The sequence below is a fragment of the Lathamus discolor genome, chromosome 3 (assembly GCF_037157495.1).
Source record: "Lathamus discolor isolate bLatDis1 chromosome 3, bLatDis1.hap1, whole genome shotgun sequence".
NCBI lineage: Eukaryota > Metazoa > Chordata > Aves > Psittaciformes > Psittacidae > Lathamus > Lathamus discolor.
Window position 1 is genome coordinate 1,379,506 of NC_088886.1, and position 15,566 is coordinate 1,395,071.

Consider the following 15,566-nt stretch of genomic DNA (forward strand, 5'->3'; position numbering starts at 1 on the left):
GACGTATCTTTGTGTGTCTGTCTGACGGGACCACCACAGAACATGCCAGCAGGTGACGTCTTCCACCTTTTAATTAAACTGCTCATTCCTTCCGTTTCCACACAATCTACTGGAGATGGTCTTCTATGGGTGGGCACAAGCAATAAGGGTGTTCTGCTAGCTGCTGAGCTTGAGTCTTGCAATACGTTCTGTGTCTTGAAGAGGTTAAGGATCAATTGGGATGGCCAGGGCTGGTGCGGGTTCACGTACAGGGGCAAGGGGGACAAGGCTTGGCCATAAGCCCTGGTTTCCTGTGTGGACCTCCATGTGTGGTTCTCTTTTCAGAGCCAATCTTCTTTGGCCCTGAGCCCCCCAAGGTTCAGGGGGAAAAGCTGATGGTCTGATCCCCAAGGAACTGCATGTGGGGATCAGCTGTGTAGGACTCACTCTGTGCGCCCTTATTGCACTTTAAGGTATGACTTCAATAGCAATTCCTATTTTCTGGAATACCATTCACCCTGCTGCAACACGCTGGTCCTCTTCGAAGCCTCTTCCTTCCTCTGGCACTGACACCAGGCTGTTGTAGCCTGAGCCACAGAGGATGTACCTTGGATCTCCCAGAAAACACATTGAGCACCATAAATTAAGCACAAGAGCAACAATTTATTCCCTTTTTGGGAAGTTTTGCATAACGATTTTTTATCTCCTTTGAAATATCTCTGCTGCTCACCGGTCAGTAACGAATCCTCCCCCTCCAAAGGCAGAGGAGAACCCAGCCTACGAAGGCTGAGGCTGAGTCAGCAGAGATTTTATTTGCACTTTACTCACCATTTATAGGGTTTTTAAGTCACATTTTCTGATGTCACTTAATGACCACGTACATTTCATTTTCTGAAGTTCATCAGGGTGCAAGTGACGAGGATTTAGATCTTAGGCAGAAGCTCTTCCCTGTGAGGGTGCTGAGGCGCTGGCACAGGGTGCCCAGAGAAGCTGTGGCTGCCCCATCCCTGGCAGTGCTCAAGGCCAGGTTGGACACAGGGGCTTGGAGCAAGCTGCTCCAGTGGAAGGGGTCCCTGCCCGTGGCAGGGGTTGGAGCTGGAGGGGCTTTAAGGTCCCTTCCAACCCAACCCAGTTTGGGACTGTGGTTTCCAAGGCAGAGCAGGCCGGTGGTGCGCAGTCTGATTCACAGTCGCAGTCTCTGACACCCTGTATGGTCACACTGAACTAACAAGTGAACGGTTTCTCCCCAGTCTCATCTTGCTTTTCCGCTTTCCTTTCCCATGCAGTGTGAACGCTGCTCTGCCTTTTTCACTTGAGTGCCTATTGAGAGCTGCAGTGGAAGGTTTCTCCCTTTCACGATGTCCCACAGGCTCAAAGCCACCCAGGGAACAGAACAACTCAAGGGTCTGAATATCAGTACCGAAACCTGAGTGCCTGTGAGGAGCATTGTCTGGCTGTGGCTCAGAGGCACCAGATCATTAGGAGCTGGCTCTGCGTGTCAGAACACCTTGAGAGGCTGCAGCATTCAGCTGCCAACTCATTTCATAGCAGAAGGGGTGAACACATCCTAAAAAAGAAGAGAAAAAAGCCCCCGAAAAAACCCAAACCCCACAAAAAACAAACCAAACCCAAAGAAAAATATCAGAGAATCTGTTTATTTCACCGCTGTGTCTAACCGCCAACTCTACCTCCAATACCAATTAGCTCTGTGAATTAACGGAGTCTTTCTTCCTTATTGTTTCTTCTAAAAACAGTAAGGATTTCTCACTTTCTCCACAATCACAGCACGTTGGAGTGTGTGCTGCAATTTGGGAGGGTATATTGCACCTTCAGGCATTCACAGAGGTTGAATTCCTCCAGGAAGTGCAGAAGATCACCGCAAAGGCCCAAGGCAAGGCTCGCTCCTCCCTTCACTCGCTTGCCATGGCTTCTGCTAAGAAACAGTGATGGATTTAGCACAGCGTGGTCCTGGGTTGCTGGAAACAAGCCTGGCTGTAAGGGGGTGATTTGGCAGCCCCTCTGCTATGAGGTGTGTGTGCTAACACCACCCCATCTCCTTCCTTGTATTTGCACTGCGACGCTGCAGCTCTGAGGCAGCATCAGCAGGAGCAGTAACTGGATCCAGATACCTCATCTCATCATCGAGCCCATTTTCATGCTGTGAGTGATCCTGCTGGTGCAAACACAGCAGCAGCAGCACATCCAATGCCATGGCCAACAGTCTGTGTTCTCATGAATATGTGTAACATAGAATATATATAACATACACATACTATATAATATATATAATTATATGTAGAATCAAATAACAGAAATATGTAATACCTAAAGTAACGATATATAGTACAATATGTTGTACATTTGATATATATATATAATTAGTAATGGCTTGATACTGCTTTCCCTCATGACTTGAATGCGGCGCTGAGTCTTAAGCAAGTAACATAAAATTAAGAGGGAGAACATAAGCAGATCACTTACATTCCTGGATGATGATGACCGAGGCAGACCAAGCCCCCCCAGCTCAAGCCTGGCCTGCAGCCCCCAAAATGCCCCTCTCAGCAAAACATTCCTCTGTGTCCAAAATACAGCTCCACAGTGATGGGCAGGAGGGGAGGAGAGCAGCAGGGTCATGCTGGTGAGACAGGCCATGGGGTTTGAGATGAGGTGGTTAATCCATACTGAAAGTAAGGGGAGTCATTGCCAAAGCGCAATTAGATGAAGCTCCCTCTCCCTGTAAGCAGCAGCGATGCACATCATCCCAGCTGAACGCCTCCTGGGGCCATGATCCGTGTGGGAAGAAGCCTGGATGTCACCACGGGTGCACCAGTGAGAACCTGTGAAGACACAGCTGACACAGTGCTCGGTTATTTCCATGTGCTAAAGATGCGCAGGAAAAACTCTTAGACCTTACAGCGCCAAGGGACAGCTTGACCTGCGCTGCTCACATGGTCCTGCGAAGCGGCAGACATGAAAGGGTCATCAAGCCCAGCAATGATTAACTGGACGGAGGGCTCCCGTGGCAGGAAGGGCGCAGGAATGTTTCCTTGGGATCACCCTTCCTTTTAAGAAGCACAAACCCACAGGAATCTCCAGCATCATCGCTGGGCCTCTTCCCATGGGGATACCTCCAGACCTGTGCAGGCAGGGAGCCCCCAGCCCTGCTGCACACTGCAGGCAGCTCCTCGGGGAAGAGCTTCGGGGGGGTGGCTCCTGCAACATTCCTGTTAAATCAGGCAGGTGAAGGAGGAGAGAGGTCATTCCTGCGGGAGCACAGTGACTGCCACGCGGAGCCTGGGCCAGCCAAAGATGTTCAGTGCGCTGGGGGGTGTAGCGGTGTCAGGGGCTCTGACTTTTCACCTCTCGTTCTTATATCCAAAGCAGGTAACAGCATTTAACACCATTTTATGCTTTTTTTAAACAGAATGTTTAGGAAATAGTTGTTGGGGTTTTTTGCCCTGAGAGTTCAGGCTGCTTTAGCCATGGATTATTGCTGCAGACCCTGACCGTAAGCGTTAAAAACGAGCCTCCTGCGGTTAATGAATTACCCTAGTGCACATGGGCAAAGCAGGCAGACCCTGGGTACCAGCATACACAGCATCTCCACCGGGTTCACTTGCTCTTCATGAGCTGAACATCCCTGGCAGTGCTCAAGGCCAGGTTGGACACAGGGGCTTGGAGCAAGCTGCTCCAGTGGAAGGGGTCCCTGCCCATGGCAGGGGTTGGAACTGGATGAGCTTTAAGGTCCCTTCCAACCCAAACCAGGCTGGGATTCTGTGATTCTAAGCTGCCTTGAAAATTAGAGAGCATGAGCTGTGTCACAGGACACCAGTATTTGCAGTCACACCTGAAACTACAGGTGCTTTGGGTGTACCTTTGGAATTTAACTAAAGAACCTAAAAGAGCTGTCTGTGAAGAGATCAGCTTAACTTAATTCACGCAGCTTCCACAGATGTGGAAATATAAATGGATTTAACAAAATCATAGAATCACCCTCTCCAGCTTCCTTGCAGCCCCTTTAGGCACTGGAGCTACTCTAAGGTCTCCCTGGAGCCTTCTGTCTCCATGCTGAACAAAAATCATTCTAACCCCCCGTGACACTGATGCTGTGCATTTGTTTCTATGCAATTTTATTTATCTCTTTGCACAATAGCACTTAAACCTCAAAAGTGAGCTCGGGCAGGAACCAGTTACCACACGTGTCTGTGCATTTATTCTCATGCACAAGTATTGATTATTTAGCAGTTAGCAGTTGCTATGACACCAAACATCCCCCTCCTATGAGCGAACAAGAGCTCTCTGCTGTAGTTCATAAATACGGATGGCGGTAGAGCAGCTCAGAATTTTCCATTCGGATCGTCTCACCCAGTTTCTCCCTCTAGGACGTTCCTTGCTTTCTCTTAAAGTTTTACGTTTTTAAACCACCATTTCCCACTTTGCCCAGTCTCCAAGAAGCAGCCCGTTTAAATGTGCCACCATTTCATGGTGTCTCCATCAGCCAGGGGCACCACCGGCATCTCCTGCACCAGTCACAGGGAGATGCAGAACCAGCATCTCCAGGGAGGTGCTTTCAAACTCCCAATGCAAACCCTGGACATAGTGAGCACAGTGATGGGGTCTGGGAGGGAAGTGGGGTGGGAGGGGAGCTGAAGCTGCAATGCTGTTTAAAGTGAGTAAATCACCCAGAAATCAGAGCAGTGGTGCTCGGGTTAAGACACAGCAAAATGAACCAAAGCTGCTACACCCTCGGATTCAAAGGTTGCAGGAGTCTGTGCCACCAATTTCAAGCTCATAAAACAACAAAAGGGACTAAACCTGTTAATTACGGCATAAGGAACCTCAGTGGTGAGTGCTCCATCCACCCGGACACCTTGCACAGCACAGCCCAGCAGCCGGAATAGAGCCCGGGCTGGCAGGTCACAGCGCTGGAAGCTCCCCAGAAACCAGGGCACGGAGCGTTGCGACACCTTTTTGAGCCAGAAGGAAGCAAGAAGCGCACATGCTCTCCTCCAGGGGTGTTAAAGCTACACCCAGTGTGCAAGCTCAGGCTGGGCTCAAGGGAGCTGGCTCGGGCAGTGCCATGTCTTCTTGGTGAGAGAGGCCAAGGGGAAAAGGGATCAAGAACGAGTCCCAGGAGCACAGGACCAGGGGTCTGAGAGCCTCACCAGAGACACAGGAGCTGGAGGGAGACAAGGGCAGAGGGAGAATTTGGCAGATGAATACACAGGGCACCTATTAGCACATGCACCCAGTGCTTTGAACGCATCCAAGATGATGAGCTCAGACTCCATCAGCACCAAGACACTAATAACAGCATCTGGTGAAGATCAGGCCTGCTCTACATCTTCCAGCCACTCATCTGTAGGTCTGTGTTTTCCTCAGCCCCTGGCCAAGGCAGAATATCTGATGAACCTGACTTGAGCCTGGATCATGCAAGGGATGGATAGAAACTCAATAAACAGAGGGATAAATAAATAGATCAATCAATCAGTCCCTACCAGCTGATGCAGCTACACTGGCATTTCCAAATCAATTTACTCCCTTTTCCTCTTCACCTCGCCCCATGACACTGACGCCATCTCAGATTTGACTCCACCACTGCTTGCAGTGGGATCATAGTCCTTGTGGGTTGACAAAGAGCAATTTTGTAAGGGTAACACTATCCTTCAAGATCCCTCAGCCCCATGAAAATGGCACGTTGGCAGATACCTGTCGTCCCCCAACACAGAGACTGAAAAGCCATCAGGTGAATACTCACATCAATGTTGAACTCCAACAGCATCTCATAGAAGCACCCCTTATGCCTTTTAACCTCAAACCTCTAAGAAATGGCCTAAAACTCAGTCCCTTGAGATGCCCTTTAGAGTTCATTTCCTCTCTCCAGGCTGGGAGGTTGTTGTTTCTGACTTTACAAGTTGCAGGATGGAGGAGGGGACGGGAAGAATCTGTTGACATGGGAATGGCTTTAAAAATATTCCACAGCTGTGTTCTGGTGAGATCCAACTTATTTTTTAAGCACCAGTAGATTGGTTGTCATTATAAATAAACAACAGAGTATTTGGTTCAGCGGGGTCTGTGTATAGTAGTGGTGATGGAAAGCAGGGAAGAAAGTTGTTTAAAAGGAAAGAAAATCTCAGTTTTTCACACTGGTAGCAAGCCAGGTTATGTTTTCCTGCATATCCTGCCAAGATACACAATAGACGACAGCCCCAGCTCACAGAAATCCAGAAGACCCGGTGGTCTGCAGGGCTGCCGTGGCCTCAAGTGTGTCACAGAGCGTGTGAGGACGTTGTGGCAGGTCTCAGACCCCAGAAGCTGACGTGTCTGCCCAGCGCGTTGGCAGCGCGGATGCCAGGGGCCAGCAGGACGAAAACCAAGGATGCAGCTTGGGATCACGGTGGTGCTCACAGTGGGGTCCCAGCACCATCTCTCCGTGTGTGTGGAGCAGCATCAACCAGGAAGTATCTGGAAGAGAATACATCTCCAATGTCTGAAACATCCTTGTGCAAACCACTTCTGTGTGTCCCTGACTCCGAACCCATGCCCTTGCTCCACCAGGAAAAGGGCAGAAAGGAGCTCAGGATCCAAGACCTGCATCAAGGGAAGGTGTGTGTTTACTTGCCAGAAGCACTAGCAGTGCATTAAAAACCCTCCTGGTTCGTTTCAGTTTATTTAAGATTATTCAGTTTATTTAATAAAGTCAGTTTGAAGGGTTTGTGCCAGTTTTTCCTCTGTAACGCACAGATTTTCCAGCAAATTTTCCATTCACAGCCGTTTACTTGGGTTCAAACATCAGAGCGAAGAGGTTAAAGCTGAATGTGCCAGAAAGATATTGCAAAGTTCTTCCAGTAAAGCCCTTTGAACAAGAGGCTTGGATAGTGGCTTAGCCACTTCGTCCACCAGTTCCCTTGGGATGCAGCTCATTGCATCCCATGGATTTGTGCACCCTCAGGTTCTTTAGATGATCTCAAACCTGATTTTCTTCCATAGAGGACAGTGCATTCTCCCAGTCCCTGCCTTTGCCTTCTGCAACTTGGGCGGTGCAGCTGGAGCACATTATCTAAAATAAGACCTAAACGACATGTCCCAAAGCGCTATCGGCACGAACGCTTGTTTAAACACATGATAAATCTGAGCCCAATGTTGTTCCTGTTGAGACAAGCCATGAAGAGCCATAAACTTCAAGAGGGAACTCGTGAGATTGCACAAGTGGACAGGACGTGGGCAGGACCCTCGTATTTCATCATCCACAGCCTCTAATGCAGCCCCTGCCAAGAGCCGCCTCGGAATGTGAAACCACTGAGCGGGGCTGCCAGTGCTCACCAGGGCCATGTAAGTGTCCAGGGCTCCTGGGGACTGTTGCCCTCAAAGCCTCAGACATGAGCTTGGACTTTTGTTTTTAAAGACACACTTTAATTTTGTCATTTAATGTGAATACATGCTATGGGCAAGCTGTCCCTGTGGAGCAGCAGTGAGGGAAGCAAGGACCGCTGGGGATGCTGGGTGTTAGCAGGGGCAGCTAGACATCACTGACTGTGTTTTACACAGAGGAGAGGAAAATACAGGTTAAAAACTCCAACTCGTTTAGAGGGAATGCTGTTCAGAGATCAAAACAAGGGCCAGAGTTTCAAAAGCATCCTGAACTGGGTTGAAATACACTGTTGGGTACCACTGAGGTCTCACAGCAAAGAGTCCCCACCATGGCCAGACCCTCCTCCTTCAGAAGGTAATGTTTTAACCGTTTAATCACAGAACCCCAGCCTGGTTTGTGTTGGAAGGGACCTTAAAGCTCCTCCAGCTCCAACCCCTGCCATGGGCAGGGACCCCTTCCACTGGAGCAGCTTGCTCCAAGCCCCTGTGTCCAACCTGGCCTTGAGCACTGCAAGGGATGGGGCAGCCACAGCTTCTCTGGGTTGATTTATGTATTATATTTTCCTACCTGTTAAAGCCCACGCCTGTGTCCCGCTCCGGAGCACTAACTCCCCTCTTCACCACACCAACACCCCCAGTGAGATGCTCCGCAGCTGAGGAGAGCATCCCCAGCCAGTGATGAGGTCAGCTGGATCCTGCTCTGCAGCGCTCAGACCTGGGACTATGACAGAGGCTGATTTCCTTGCTTTACAACAGAGCAGTGAGGAAACCCACCTACCCCTTGGGGAGCAGGATTTTCCATGTGCACACGTTTTCCAGATTAAAAACCAAAAAGCCTTTGTTAACACATGTCACTTCTCTCTGTGGTTGCATTGCACAGAGGGAAACCTTCAAAACAACTTGGACTTTTATTGGAGGAGGAATGTCAGGAACATTTATTTTTCTATTTTTTTTATGTGAATCAGCTGTTCCGTCTCCTGTCTGAATCCATCTCCTCAGAAGGAAGTCTATAAATCACTTCAGAAGATGACTTTGGGTACCAAGAACTGAGGATGGATTTGAAACAATTGATTTATACATCTGGGGAGAAATAAAATCTGAGACTTACGGGACGTTTTCCATTGGAAGGGGCCTCAGGATGTCTCCAGCCCAATCACCCACTCCTAGCAGGGTGATCTGAGATGCTCAGGACTTTGCCCAGCCTGGCCTTGACATCCTCCAAGGCTGGAGACTGCACATCCCCTCTGGGCAGCCTGTGCCACTGCCTCACAGCCCGCAGGAGGAGGAAGGTTTTGGTTGCATCCAGACACTTCCTCCCCCCGTCCTGGCCGTGTTAACACACCCCAGGATGCCTCTGGCCTTCTTTTCTCAGCTCACATCAAGCAAATCACACATATACAAAGCCTTTAACTGATACGAAACCATCCTCATCTCCTTGTCCATGGCAACATGAGACATTGTGCTGCCAAGCGAGTGTATTTCAGAATCTGGCTGATAGGAATTAATGGCTTGCAGGAGAGCAGAGCCCTCCAGGCGTTCCAGAGCCAGTTTTCTGTGCCTAGTGCTGTCAGGACCACAAGGCATTGCTCACAAATGCTGAACAGGAACCCCAGCTCCAGGTGGTTCCACTCCACCCTCCAAAGCCTCACCGATGCTGCAGCACCTACAAGAGGTGCAGCACAGCCCCGGCACAAAGGAAGCTGCAAATGTTAAACAGAGCACGAACCCTGAGGGTCAAACCTGGGCCCTGGAAAACACAATAAATCCCAGGGCCTGCACTAATCCTGTTTGCTTCAGCAGCTCTGCTTGGAGAAAACATTCCCTGTGATGGACGGGAGCCTGGAGCTGGGCTGCAGCCCCGAGCTGCGGTACCAGAGAGTGTCCAGACACTTCCATTAACATCAGCTTCTCTGTTGTGTGTTCGGAAAATCAGCCTTCCAAAAGCTGTAAATTCTGTGTTAGCCCTTTCTCCAGAGAGCACAGCAGAGACGTTTGTGTGCAGCACATCGAATCCGCAGCAATCCCCAGCAGCTCTTTCCCTCCAGCACTTGTGTGGAACTCAGCACACCCTAAAGCCTTTGGGTTCACCCATGGAGCCCTTGAGGTGGAGAGAGACGAGCCACGGGCTAAGAGCAGAGCAGCAGAATGAGTCCTGGGCTCCGGGGTGCGGGCGCCTGCTCCTGCGCAGGTTATCTTGGTAGATAAGGGGTTGAAAGGAAGTGATGCTGAGTAGAGGGAACCGGGACACGATTCCGGATGCTGGAGCATTGCAGTGTCCCCGATCCTCACCCACTGCTGCCCTATTGGAGGTGGGAGATGCTCCTGCAGACCGGGCGGAGGAGAAGCAACTGCAGTGCAGCCTCTGGCTGCCCATGAAGAGCAGCGATCAGGGGGTGGGAAATGGAGAGGGGAAAATGGGATCAGCCCATGCTCCGAATCAATCTTTCTGCTTTTCCTCTCTCCTTCCTTTCCCCTTAACTTCTAATCCTGGAGGTCTTTTGGACGGTGCCTTTGGGTTTGGCTTTTTAAAAGCAAAGCATCAGCAGCAAGTGATGCACGTACAGCTCCAGGCTCAGCCCTTGCAGCAGCGATCGGCCCTGACGCAGAGCGTGATTCCTGCAGGGGGAATTGCAAATAATAGCAAAAACTAAAAGAAAGAAAGACAAAATAAATTGAAAGGAAGAAAGGAAAAAGACAAAGGAAATTAGAAGAAAAAAATTGGAAAACAGGAAAAAAGAAAAGCAAAAAGGAAAAAGAAAATGAAAGAAAAAAGGGAAAAGGAAAAAAGTGTAAAGACAAAAGAAATTAAAAAAAGGCAAAATGGCAAAAGGAATTAAAAGAAAAAAACCAAAAAGAAAAACGGAAAAAAAATCAACAAAAGAAAATGGAAAAACAGGGAAAAAGAAAAAGGAAAAAAACAAGGAAAAAAGAAGGAAAAAAGAAGAAAAAACATAAAAAAATCTTTAAAATTGTAAGAATTATAAAATATATTTAAAAAATAAAACTATAAAGAGTAAAAAATAAAAAATTACAAGAATTTTGAAAAGCCTCATATTCACCCTGGCTCCCCAGCAGGCAGGAGCAGGCAAAGGGAGAAGCATCCTGCTGGGTGTCAGGACAGTGCATGCACAGGCACACAAAGCACTGATCTATGTCTGTTAACTAACCCTGGTGCGTCAGCTCCTCTCTCATTTCATGCCAAACCCAGCCAGAGCTCCAGCTGTGTTCTTGTGGCACATCTGGCCAACGTGCTCTGGGCCACATCCTTCCCCACCCAGCCATTACGGCTGCATTATTTCTGTCATCCCTTCAAAGAGTACCAAGAACAGAAAGGCTCAGCACAAATCAAAGCGCTGCCATCAGCATGGGTGCTCCCAGGAACAGTTCTGTGGATTCAGTGGTGTCGGATGCACAGTTCACCAATAACGGAAGGAGAAGACGATGGAAATGTGGTTCAGGACAATGTTATCTCTCCTCGTTTGTAAACAACTGACAGTTTCTATATATTCATTTTATTAACATATATTTGTTAGATGCATTTATATATATCTATATGTATTTAGATATATGCTGACAGAAATTTGCTGTTTCTGGCAGCAAATTCAGTTCCTTGGGTATACCCTTAGACTACCAGCAGCAGGGGAGTTCCTTGGGATCCTATAAACTGGATATATTTCGGAAATCACAGAATCCCAGCCTGGTTTGTGTTGGAAGGGACCTTAAAGCTCATCCAGTTCCAACCCCCGCCACGGGCAGGGACCCCTTCCACTGGAGCAGCTTGTTCAACTTCCATGTTTATTTTTCCCCATCAACAACCTCCAGCACATTTCACTGCGAGCGAGGTGTTGCTGTTGCAGCCCATGTAAAACCACTGCGCAGTCACATCAGATCCCTGTCAGGTTCGGGGGAAAACCAATTTCACCCAGATAACAGCACAAGGAAAATGTTTTGCATCAGCCGGGACAGATGGGAAAGCTGCCAAGCTGAAGGTGAGCAAACAGCAGCTGTGGACCACAAAGAACACGTCCTGCAGCTGACACCCGCGCCCTCACCCTGCTCCGTACATTTTAACATGCAGCAGGAGAACCTGATCCTGCTCCAGCTGGTGGCAGAGATCCCTGCAGCTGGAGCGCAACCAGCACAGAGCCGGGATGCATCCGCCTGGGAGCCGTGATGGAGATCCGCAGGTCCTGCTGCCTTTCACTGGGCCATGGAATCCCAGCCCGGTTTGTGCTGAAGGGACCTTAAAGCTCATCCAGCTCCAACCCCTGCCACGGGCAGGGACCCCTTCCACTAGACAGGAAGGTCACCTAAACCCACCAGCACAGTGACGCAGGGCGCTACAGGGGACCACAGCTCCATCTTTCCTAACACAATCCACATGCCCAGCTGGATGCCCTGGGACCCTTGTGCTGCATCCCAGCTATTGCTGCTCCAGTGATGCGCCCCCAAACTTCACCATCCCACAGCACGGAGAGCCATGTGTCAGGCACGAGGTGATGGGAGCAGGTTTCGCCCTGGCAGCTTGCCCTGCTTTTCCCAAAACACAGCCCGCAGAGGCCAAATTATCTCTGCTTAATGCCGGGAGTTTGGCAGGGATGCGAGTGCCAAGCTCAGCGCAGGCACATCGAGCACAGGGAGGTGGCCCCGTGCTGTGATACCCTGGCCACAGCAGAACAAGGGACCCCGACAATGTGCCATGTGAGGTAGGGAGCCCTGCTCAGGGCAAAAAGGGACCCAAACCCACAGCTCTTTACTGAAATACAGACAGAGCAGGGCTTTGCATTTACTGCTTCTCCTTTGCTTTTCCTGCAAGCTTGAGGGAGGATCTGACAGCCAAAGGGTTTGTGCTTGGTCTGAGCACTGACAAGAGTTATAACAACTGTGGATCAGCTCAAACCTAAGCCCTGTCTGCAGTCAAGCAGTTTATCCTCTCACACAAGGCTGGAAAAGCCACATCTGCCTCCTGAGCCACGAGCCACAGTTTTCAAGTATAGGTTATTGAATTGCATCTTTAATGATGAAGTCCAGGGGCCAAGAGTAACATTTTTTGTTTTAAAGACTAAACCAGAGAAGAAGACAAATTGCCCTGCTTGGTGCTTTGATTTTTGTAAGGCAGGAAGCTGAGGGAGCCAAACACCGACTGATCACAGGATGTACCTGGCACCCAGGGTCAGCAGCACCAAGGAGGCTGCAGCATCCCTGCGTGGCCATAGGGCAGCAAGGACCGCTGCTGCTCCCCGCGCCCCATACAAACCTCAGCCCAGCACCCCACAATCAGTGCACTCAGGACAACCCTCTCCTTCACCCCAGCACCAGCAAAGCCCAGCACTGTGACAGGGCTTTGCTTGCGGGCTGTGCTCCTTGTTAAAGAGGAAGGGGGGTTACCTTTAACAAGCGCGCTTGAGCGTCGGGAGCCTTGCCAAATGAGGCCAATTCAGTTTGTAAAGCAAATCCAGCTGAAGACGCGCCAACATTTGCTCAACACAGATAAAATAAATGTTTTAAAGTGACAAGTACATTTATGCAATTGCTTTTTGGAGGTGTTTTAATCAAAACACTGGGGCAGGCTGCGATGCCCCTGTCATTGGGGATCACCAGAGAATCCCAGCCTGGTTTGTGTTGGAAGGGACCTTAAAGCTCACCCAGTTCCAACCCCTGCCATGGGCAGGGACCCCTTCCACTAGGATTTCTTCCCAGAATTTGGAATTTTCAGTCCCAAAACGCAGGCGTGGGGCAGCTGCTGGTGCTGGGCTCCGGCTCAGCCCCAACCTATTGCACCCATGTCCTTATGAGCTGGGTTTTTGGTGTGCCCAGGCCTTGGTGAGAGGTTCGCAGGGGTACGGAAATGATATAAATTAGAGGAATGAAACAGCTCTTTCAAAGGCAAATAATCTGATGAATGATCGCCCCTTGGAGGAGTATGAAATAGCAGGAATTCATAGGAGTGAAAGGGAGGGAGGTAACGTAGCCAGGAAAAAACACAACACAAAATACAGCCTAAGGCACAACAACCGTCAGTGCAAGCCACAGAGCCTTTCTCTGCTCTATCCCTACACACAGCTCCTGAGCCTCAGATCTTGCCTTCAGTGTCCAGGGTGCTGGGCGGTCACTGCAGCATTCCCAGCGAGTACACGTGGATTCCAAGTGTTTCAGCAGCACTACATTGCACGTGAGGGCAATGACTTGGCTGCTCCACGTGATTACAGCCAGACCTGGGCGGGATGATACCTGAAAACCTCCTTCTCCGAACCTTCCACCTCCAGTCGGGCATACTCCAAAGGAATGTTCTAAACAGCTCCTCTGCCTCAGCAGCCGTGGAGCAGTGAATCCCTCCACACCTCACAGCAGTTTTGGTGCACGGGCTATACCTTACCTGAACCACGTCATCTGGAGTACAGGAGGACAAGCAGGCAGCAGTAGATACACATCATAGCTCTAGGAAACAAGGTATGTGTCTCTAGGAATATACACATGGCCCTTAACAAAAGTCAGCGTCCACCCCGGCTGAAGCACGCAGCGATGATTGTGTGCATGTCAGGAATGCCTCTTCTTCATCCCATCTATTTTATCCTTCCTCTCCCACCACTGTTTTTATGACTTCTGGTGATCACTTGAACATAGGAGTTTGTGTTAGAAACGAGAAGAATTTTCAACATAGCAACAAGGAAAGGTATAGGACAAACAGGCTGCTCCGTGGGGATTAAGTGTGGAGGACTGTCTAGACAGCTGAATTCCTATGGATTTCATGTATCGGAGCCGTCATGCCAAGATCTCCTTTGTTTCCAAACAAGGCCTGGCAAAGCCTTCACCCCACTGCAGTGTTCAGCCTCTCCCTTTGGATCTGCACTCCTGCGGCCTCAGATGCTCGGCGAGAGGGATCCTCTGCTTGGAAAGCCTTGGAGCAGGGTTTAGGGCGATGTGTGAGTGCTGATCCCTTCCATCCCGCTCAGCATCCCTGTCTCCCGGCATTCCCTCCACTGAAACCAGAGGCTTGTTCCCTCCGATCTGCCTGACACACGTGGGGTTTATCACAGCACATTCCAGCCTGGCAGAAATCCTTCCCAGGACAGCACACTTCGCTGCTCTCCAGTTGGAGCTCCTCACAGGCTGTTTCCATTGCAGCGTAAAAACGTCTTTCTCATCTATTTGAAATAATCAAGGAAGTTGTTGCTCCGAGCCCCAGCGATCAGGGGTTAACAGAAGCCCATGATTTGTACTCAGCATCATGACCATCACATTACTGGGTTTTGAGACTTGCACAAAGCCAGCTCAGCCGTTTAAAGCTGAGCAGTACCACAGAATTCATAACCTCACCGTGGTGAAACTTTTCAGTTGAGGAAACCTGGGAGCAGGGCTATGGCAAACCCTCCCCTGAGCTCAGGACCTCATTCACTGTGTGCGACACTCACAGAAGCCTGAAGGGTATTAAGACAAGGAACCTGGAGAGGGGCTTTGGACAAGGGCCTGTAGGGACAGGCCAAGGGCAATGGCTTTAACCTGCCTGAGGGGAGACTGAGCTGAGCTCTTAGGCAGAAGCTCTTCCCTGTGAGGGTGCTGAGGCGCTGGCACAGGGTGCCCAGAGAAGCTGTGGCTGCCCCATCCCTGGCAGTGCTCAAGGCCAGGTTGGACACAGGGGCTTGGAGCAAGCTGCTCCAGTGGAAGGGGTCCCTGCCCGGGGCAGGGGTTGGAGCTGGAGGAGCTTTAAGGTCCCTTCAACCCAAACCCGGCTGGGGTTCTATAGTTCCCGGGCAGGTGGGGGCTGCTCCTGCTCACCGGGTGCTTCAGCAAAGCTGGATGTGGGCTGCTCCTGCGATGGTATTGTACGGGAATGGGTTTGATATTTCCTGCTCCAAAACACAGGTCCGGGGCTGAGGAGGCGGTGTGGGATGACAGGCATCCCCGAACCCAGCCGAGGGGCTGGCTGAGGTGTTGCAGGGATCCTGTCCCTGCTGGGTTCTGAGGGCTGCAGGGTGAATGCTCACTGCTGCTTCCTCTAACCCCTTTGTTCCTGTCTGCTGGACCTTCATCAGGAGAAAGGAGTAAAGCCAAAAGGAGAAGGAAAACAACTGTCACAGGAGGATAAATTAGGATACCAGAAGGTCTAAAGGCTGCCTTCAGCCTGAGCTCATTCTTCTTGCAGCCCAGCCGCAGAGCTCAATGGGGCCAGTAGCAGCCGCAGCTGATGGATGCGCAGCCAAGGGGACTGTGAGCCA